Consider the following 9,435-nt stretch of genomic DNA (forward strand, 5'->3'; position numbering starts at 1 on the left):
CGACGCAAAGAACATGAAGAAGTGAACTTTACTTCAATTACATCAAAATTAGCTACTTAGCCGGGAATTTTTCTTGCGGGTGAAGTGATATCGTCGATTTTGCTGAAATCCGTGTGGTTCGCGATGAATCAACTTTCCACGATTGATTTCGACGACTCGCAATCTACTCCTTGCGAAGCACGAGAGAGTTGAAAAAAGACATATCTTTATTTATACTCTGCTGCTGGAGGTAAGTACTCAACTTCTCTAAAATTAAATTCAGACAAACTTAAACAGTCAAATTTTGACGTAACACTTTATTAGATATCAGTATGTAATGTTTTTTCCTTTTATTTCAGGAAGGAAGCCAAAGAGGCAAATGAATTGAGCGGCCATGCCTTAACAAGACTTTCATTTTTATGTTTATAATCATGAGTATATTTGTATTTAATAAATTTCTTTTATTTTCATATCTTATTGTCATTTATTGTGCTCCACGGCGTTAGTACTGAAACTTCATCAACAAAAACTATCGAGGTGGGCATATTTGTGGCAACTAGACAAATAGCACTGAAGTAAATTTTGGTGGTTTTTATGTTGAGTGCCCGTTGATGTGCAGAATAGGATTTGTCAATTTTTCTCATAGAACCTAAGTGCTTCGATAGCAATATTTTTAGTACCATAAACTTAGTTCATATTAAGGAAGTGGAACGTAACAGATTCAGTGAGTATCTGTTAGGAATATGGTTTATCTTTCATTAGATTAGTCAACATTCGAATGAGTGTAGTCGTTTTGGCCACTGTTATCTCTTTGTGGTTTTCTGATTGGATCAGGCAACCAATCTTCAAACACCCAAAAAGGGAACTATATATCTCTGCTAATTGGCCTATCTTGATTTAATTCCGCTTCTTGTTTTCAATAAGATATACAGGGAATGCAATAGCCACATCAAGACTCAATTATTGATTCATGGACAGAGTATTACAGTAAAAACTGTGCTATGGCAGCTGCACTGTGGCTGTGCTATGGCAACTGCACTATGACTGTGCTAAGGCAACTGTACTCTGACTGTGCTATGGCAACTCCACTGTGACTGTGCTATGACAACTCCACTGTGACTGTGCTATGACAACTCCACTGTGACTGTGCTATGGCAACTGCACTCTGACCGTGCTATAACTGTACTGTGATGTTTCAATTCAAGTGCAATTTAAGTAGAGTAACAGTACAGACCTTTTAGCACAGTTACAGTGCAGCTTTAGTACAGCCACAGCACAGATTTTTTTGTATGGGTGGCAATATATTGTTTTCAAGAAGACGCATTTTATTGTCATTTGTACAAATAATTGCATTGTGATTGCGGTTAACGCATTCAAACTACAACCCAATATTGAATCTTTGGTCCTTCCTTAAAAGAACGAATAAAAGTTTATGAAACAGTATTTGCTGCTTCAAATGTAAAAGAAAATGATACGCAAACAGATAAGTTATTTTATACGTGAAATTTCAAACCCCTATCCCGGATTTGATAACTTCAAACCTCAAGCAATATTATGTTCTTTCGAAGTACATTATCTGTAATTTTATCATCAATTTCGTATAAAAGAATTTTGCGATTGATTCAGTGCTTTTATGGGTTATCTCGGACAATGAAACTCTTCAAACGGTTTATAATGTAAATCTAATTACCTGTGAAAGTGAATTTCAAAACGTGAGACTTTATTTCTGCGAACTATTTCGGAAATTTTAGGACAGCGAGAAATTACTCTTTTAAAAAGAATTCAACGCGACCATTCTATTCTGTTTTCCACATTCTTTCTCAATGAAATGTAGATGTTCCCTTTGTGCAGCTACACACACACACACACGTACTCCACCTCCTCAACACCTGATCCTTTTTTTCTGGAAAATAACCCTTCCCTATCCCAACCTCGTAATAGAAACGGCGCACAGTGGTCCGGATTGCGACAAAGTAGAACAAAAAATCAGATTTTTGTAGGATTGTTTTGAAAATTGCACCACAAATGTTTTTATTGGTATACTCACTCCATTTCTGCAGTTATTTTTATAATAACAACATTATTTTAGAAAATCTTGAGGAATTATAATTCATAATTATAATCCTCCTTAGGATACCTGGAATTAGGGTGGTGACAGAGTTTCCATTGGAATATATGCACCTCATTTGTTAAGGGATAATGAGGAAGATGATGGTGTCATTGACAAGTGCTGTTCATAGAGTGCGGCTTCCATCCAGAAGCATAGCCCTTGTCAACGAGAAGATTTTGGGAGTCCAAAAGTGTGTGCCCACTGATTTTTCAAGGAAGCATAGGGCAATAAGTGAGTGAGTTTTGATTGGAAAGAAGAATTTTATTTTTTGGATTTTTTATGAAGGACCTCTTGTAATCGAATTTTTAGATCATTCAAAGTCTTTCACTGGTCCCTTGATGTTCGATTTATCCAAGTTTCAGGGTTGGGTTTGGAAACAATAGCAAATCAAATCCAAAGATGATTTCTGTATGCGAGGTGTGGCAAGGTTAATAAAAATATTGACTTAAAACATTAGCCGAAAAAAAACATCGTGTGGATTCGAAACTTCTCATCATAGGCAGATCTCGGGGGAGGCATGTGCAGTAGGGCGGATCGGAAAAATCAATTTTTTTTTTCCAATCCATCTGGCCCAATGAAAAAAAGTTGTGGGACCGATCAAAAATAAGGCCTGAAAAATTTGAGACCTCTAGGCGAACCCCTGACCCTCGCTCAAATGCAATTTAGGGGGGGAAGGTCGAAATTCGAAAAATATAGTATTTTATGGTCATTTCCTATAGATTTTGCCGAGTTACTGCCCTTTTAGAGCAAACTTTTCGTGCATTTTGACGTATCTGCCACCGTTTAGCCACAAATGCCTAATTTGAGTCCGCGCCCGCGAAGAAAATATTCCAACGCCCACGCAGCGTCGCGGATACAAGAGCCGCAGGCCGATCCCCTCCCCTCCCCGCTCGCTTCTACCCCTCCCACGCCTCCAATACAGCAAAATGCATCTCGCGTATACTGCTAGGAGGTCATTTATCTTAGATAATATAAATCGGAAGATGGTAGAAGGTAATAAAGGAAGCTTAGTGAGACGACTTGTCCCTTATTAGGCGCCTCGTCTGGGTTAAACAAATCGATGTTACCAACTTTTAGAGAAGTGATGAAATATTTTTAGATCCGAGAACGCAGGAAAGGAGCCTACGGTCCATGAAAAGGCCTCTCGAGTGGCTATAAAGGTGTGCGAACTATGGTGACGCTTCCCTTCCATTATGTGTGTGACTAAATGATTTAGCGGTACAAAAGGAAGTACTAAAACTTACGGAAAATGCGAATAGGCCAAAAGTAGGGTTTTTTTCTTAAGTACAAACCTAAAGCACTTTTGAAAGAACATTTGAAATTATGCGATATTTTTGCGTGTATGTGCAAGAAGGAGCATAATGATCCCTCAATGAAGAAGTATGTTGAGAGACCAGCGGACGAAACTAAAGATGATGGCTGCTGGATTGAGTTCTAAAGAAACTCGACAACTGAGGAAAAAAAAGAGAATCGTCGGAGAGTGTTGAGCCGACGTCGTCAATTCTTGTATGGGAAAATAGTATCAAAAATTTTCTTCATCAATTCATCCGAAGAAAATTAAACTGAAGAGAAATCACCCGATTTTTATCTCTACTTTCCTCATCAAATAAAAATTCAGGACTTAACTCAAACTGGAACTTCTGCGTGGAAAATGCGTCTGCCAAATGTGATAGAGGTATATGCAAGAACCAAGAAACAGCAATGATCGTCCCCGCAACTTTAGTTGACGCAAAAATCATAACTTCGTACGAAACATCCAAGGTAGTTTGAAAGAATTACTTACGTAGACAGAAAAAGATGCTAATTATTGAGAATACGAAAAGAGAGGTATCAAAGGGTGTCATCAAAGGGCTACATTTTTATGGAGTAAAAGACTATACTTTTGTCTGATGAAAAAAGGCAAGAGCACTTATCAATCCAAGTTTAGAGGGGAATGTGTGATGTTAGTTGAAGAAACAGGGTCCCACTTTCGGGTTTGCCTCCCCCGTCGGAGGATTAGCAAAAGTTATAAAATCTGCGATTCTCGATTCCTTTCCGAGTGAAATTTAGATACACAAAAATAAAAAGGATTTCAATGCGATGGTGAATACCCCCCAAAAAGGAGAAATCATCCCTATGCTACAAGCATAATTCCAACATCCCTTGCTATGTGAGTAAACTCTTCTCGGGATTTCCACCGGGTTAATTTTTCCATAATGGCAAACGTTTCAAGCTCCGACTCGGGGCTCATCATCAGGGATAAATTTCGTTGAATCCCGAGAAGAGTTTACCCACATCATTCTCCGGGAAAGTATAAAATCATATTTCATCCCTTATAGAGTTCTATTTGCTAATTGCACTAATTTGACTTAGACTTGCGGCATAAATATTGGGAGGGCAATCTAAGGACCGAATTTGCGTTGTTGCAAGTATGCGTTTGGCGGCCGATCCGAGATTTTTTAAAGTGCTGGATTTTAATATCAACTTTAAGGACTACTCGCTGATGACATATTGGAGAGAGACCACAGTACCTCCGGCTACATCTGACCTTAGTGCTGTGGATTTTAAGAAATCTATTCATGAACTTTCAGATTTGAAGTAAAATATTTATTTTTATTATAGATACGGACGAGAGATTCGTGAAGAAATTCACCAAAACTTTGTTGACAACAGCGAAAGACGAGGAATGACACTGACATAAGAAATACAGATTGGAAAGCAGGTAATTGAAAAATTCTTTCGTCATTGTTCCTCCACAGACGATACTGAAACATTAAATATTTAGACTAACGAAGTAAGACGCACTTGGTGTGAATTTTGGTGCATTTGGCGCGTGGGAGAAGCTTGCGGGGAGGGGACGCGAGCGGCTTTCGCCCAAAATCCATTTAATCACATCTATCGGACAAAGCCGAAATTGGAGCGCATATCCGAAGGTAGCACACCTTTATAGCCACTCGAGAGGCCTTTTCATGGACCGTAGGCTCCTTTCCTGCGTTCTCGGATCTAAAAATATTTCATCACTTCTCTAAAAGTTGGTAACATCGATTTGTTTAACCCAGACGAGGCGCCTAATAAGGGACAAGTCGTCTCACTAAGCTTCCTTTATTACCTTCTACCATCTTCCGATTTATATTATCTAAGATAAATGACCTCCTAGCAGTATACGCGAGATGCATTTTGCTGTATTGGAGGCGTGGGAGGGGTAGAAGCGAGCGGGGAGGGGAGGGGATCGGCCTGCGGCTCTTGTATCCGCGACGCTGCGTGGGCGTTGGAATATTATCTTCGCGGGCGTGGACTCAAATTAGGCATTTTGTGGCTAAACGGTGGCAGATACGTCAAAATGCACGAAAAGTTTGCCCTAAAAGACCAGTAACTCGGCAAAATCTATAAGAAATGACCATAAAATACTATATTTTTCGAATTTCGACCTTCCCCCCCTAAATTGCATTTGAGCGAGGGTCAGGGGTTCACCTAGAGGTCTCAAATTTTTCAGGCCTTATTTTTCATCGGTCCCACAACTTTTTTTCATTGGGCCAGATGGATTTGAAAAAAATCGATTTTTCCGATCCGCCCTAATGTGCAGTTATAACAAACCCTCAACCGTAAGAATAGGGTAGTTTCCTTCATCAAAGAAACCGAAAGGCATTGATTGCGATTTGTTACCCACTATTACTGTATTCATAATATACAAATTATTTCGTTTTATAAATACCGGTTTAGACGAATGGCAATGGTCCATTTTTATCCTCATTTGAAAACGGCCAGATTGGCGCCCATGTGATGCCACTCCACGTGATGTCACAGGGACCTAGTTTCTATAGGAGAAGATAGGAGTTATACATCGTCTGAGATTATGAATGCATGCATGAGGCGCAGAGCTCAGGGAAACATGTCTTAATAATCACCTATTAAAACTGGCTAAGGTCGGAAAGTTTTCTTCGTTTGAAAAGGTATTAATAAAACTTTTTTAAGCCAAGCGCCACCAGCCAGCAAGGTACTCAGCTACCCGATAGCATCCTGCGTCTTATCAGCGCTCAGAGCCTCGATCAAGGCCACCTCACAAGGCGGGAGGGGGAACCAGAAATACGTCACACGGAGAGATTTCCTTACCCGTCGCGTTTTCGCGCGCTTGAAAATTTTCACTTTTCATTTAATCGCGAAAAATAGATAACGTCATTTAAAAATCTAAAAGCGTGAAATACGTACTCCAGGAGTAATAATCTTCCGATATAGGCAGTAAAAAATAATAGAAAACCACCCTATTATTAGCTAATCCTATAGAGAACTCACCTGCTGCTCCCACTACTGCACTATCACCCGAATGGTTCCACACATAATTTTTATGCTCACATAGGGTAGGGTTTGAAAACATTAATATTTGAATAATCAATGCTATTGGACAAGACAAGGTTAGTGGTCAACAGTGGAAAAAAATAATCTTTTCTGAGGGTCCATCACCTTTACTTTCTAGGACACAACATTTCATCAGCATCTTCCTATTGTAGATTTATTTGTCGAACTAATTAATTTTTTATATTAAAATATGGTATTAATAAAAACTGACCTTCTTTATATGGACTTGGACAATGTCTGGATGGGTAGTACATTACACCCAGCGCCTATGTTTTTCACTAAATACTGTGTACTATGTTTTTCACTAAAAATATACCAATAGTCTGAATATTCTCAGGAATTTCTCCATACACTGCCTCAAAATGATAAATCCAAGTTTTCAATAGAGTCAATATCACAAACAGGCAGGGATGGGCAGAGCAATAGCCTTATTTTCAACTTTGATTAGAGGAGTTGCAATCGCTCGAGAACAGATATTTTTGGCTCATGTTTGCTCTTGCACTTTATTCAAGTTTTTCCCCTTTTCTGTAGAAGTGGAGGCCTCATTTGTGTTGGAAAGAATGCGGTCCTCTTGCATCAATCCATTCGAACTATGTATCTTCATCAGCCTCCTCGTTACCGTTTCCGGGGATAGCATGCTCCATTTGCACGTCCTCGGGCTACATTCTTCATTCTCCTTCAGGAACTCGAGAATTTTCCTCTTCCTAATCACGGGGCGATCTGAACAGAAAGTAATGTCCTGATTCGTGTATTCTATTACCATTATTCTCAAAGGGCCTTGCATAATTTTTAGCTCATGTGCTGTCTGTAAAAAAAAGCAACATACCCGAGTTTGAGGAGCTCTAGCGTCTAAACAAAGCAATCAATTTCAATGCAACAAAAAGCATACGAAAGAGAATTCATTTCTGTGTTGTATCATGTAGTTGAAAAAATCTTCGGATTTATAGTATATCCTGTTCTTAATTTTTTCCCTTAAAAGTGCCCGTTTTATGCGTGTAAAATCAAGGTTCCCTAATTTGAGCGCTGGCATTACCGTAATTTCCGTTCCTATAACTACAATCTTGATATGAAGAAACCACATCTATCACTAGTAGTTAGCCGAAATCAAGCTGTTTATACCACTAAAATTAACGGAATTGTCGTACACAACGCAAACCTCAGCTAACTTCCAAACCAGGGGGTCAATTGAAAATTGATATGTACTGTTGTCTTCCGTAGAATGTTAGTAATACATATACGTAGATCATACACGTTAAATGTCAGCAGTAAAACAAAAGTAATAAACAGGCAGCGAACCGACAGCGCAGTCCCCCACCTGTTTACTGGCTGTGGTCCAACAAGTAAGGAGCGGAGAAAGCCGCTTCCGTAGCAGGGAGAGAACGGTCCAAGTAATATTAGCCTCTTGGTGCAGCTTGGCTTCCGAGTTGCCCTCAGCGCCGATTCCTCTCTAAACGATAGTTTCGCCGGCGTTGCTGCAGGCGTCTTCGGGTTTGAAATGACGGATGCAGATGTTTTTCAGTCTTATATAAGGCTTAATTATGGTAAGGTGCGGCAAGGTATGGCAATTGGCTGGTTTGGGGATGAGTTTCTTCGAGGCGTTGGAGAGCGAGTAGCTATCCACCCTGTTGAAGCTTGGTGTTTTGGCTATTTCGATAGACTCTTTAATCAGCCGGGGAAAATATTGCTTCTGTCTGGTGATGAGTTTCCAAAGTACACGTTGTGCATTGGCCTTCCCCAAACATGCTCGGCGATGGCGGATAAACGAAACTATCTATTCTTGGTAGCTCTTTGGTGTTCTTTCATTCTGCTTTTCAAGGCTCGTGATGTTTGGCACATGCACGAGTCTCCGCAAGAGCACTCGACTCGGTATATTCGTCTTTATATCTGGATGGCACTAGGCCTTTCATATGGGGTCGTCTGTCTCCTTGCCACAGGATTCTTGCAGAACACGACAAAGTCACAAAAGTGTCACTATGCCGTGTTTTGCCAGAACCCTCGCACCTATTTCCGATATATCGGATGCATATATCCTTGAAATTCAGAATGGAAACGCACCAAAGGCCCACCAAAAATAGACAATTTCGTTTATCCGCCATCGCGAAGCACGCCCAAGATTTTCTTCGAAAACGCTAAATGCTAAGAATTTTTGGGAGAAAAATGGTTCCAGAACTGCCCGCATTCAGACGCTGATGAGCTGTGCGTCAATTTTTTCCGCCACTATACCTATCTTCAAAAGTTCATCGCAGGTGGCCATTAAAATCTCTCGGGCAGTCTCCTCCCGGACATGAGAATGGGGGACTTCTTTTACCTCCGGAATGTTTTACCTTATGGAATTCCATTGTGAGTGATAATTTAACGTTGGAGAGACAGCGACTCCTCGGGATAATAATGTGGTTGTTTCCCCTTGCCTTCCTCATAGCAGTACTACAGCCGTTTACGTAAATGTTCTTACGTCTGAAGTGAACTGAGTGTCGCTGTACTGACCACCGTGGCCCCTGCCTTTACTCATATGAAGATGAGCCGCTGCCTTCTCCTCCAGATGATGCGAGGCATACTTATAAGCCTCCCATCACCAAATCGCGGCATTTCCAAATGCTTTGTGTATTATTTAGTTGGCCTATCTTGCCCAGGGATAGGCACATATCTGCTCGAATCACTGCCGCCTTTCTCCACGACTGCTTATTCAACATATAAACTTGCTTATGTCGCTGCTAAATTTTATGACTAAATGTCAACACAACATCTGCATCCCCGGCGGACGCAGTCGGTGGCTGTAAACCTTTAACTGGGGGAGCGTCAAATTTTTCTGTCACTGTGTGCGGGACATGAGCGGGGAAGATATTTTTCCATCGACCCCGGGCGTGTCTAGCAGGTGGTGGACCCTCATAATCTGGGACTGCTCACCCTACCCCCTCACGACAGACCACGAATGTAATATGTCCTTGGTAATTACTCAGAGACTGACCACCAAAAGTATAAAAAAATAGATACCAATGCGTTAACATAAGTTTCCC

The sequence above is a fragment of the Ischnura elegans genome (assembly GCF_921293095.1).
Source record: "Ischnura elegans chromosome 13 unlocalized genomic scaffold, ioIscEleg1.1 SUPER_13_unloc_4, whole genome shotgun sequence".
In the NCBI taxonomy this organism is placed as follows: Eukaryota; Metazoa; Arthropoda; class Insecta; order Odonata; family Coenagrionidae; genus Ischnura; species Ischnura elegans.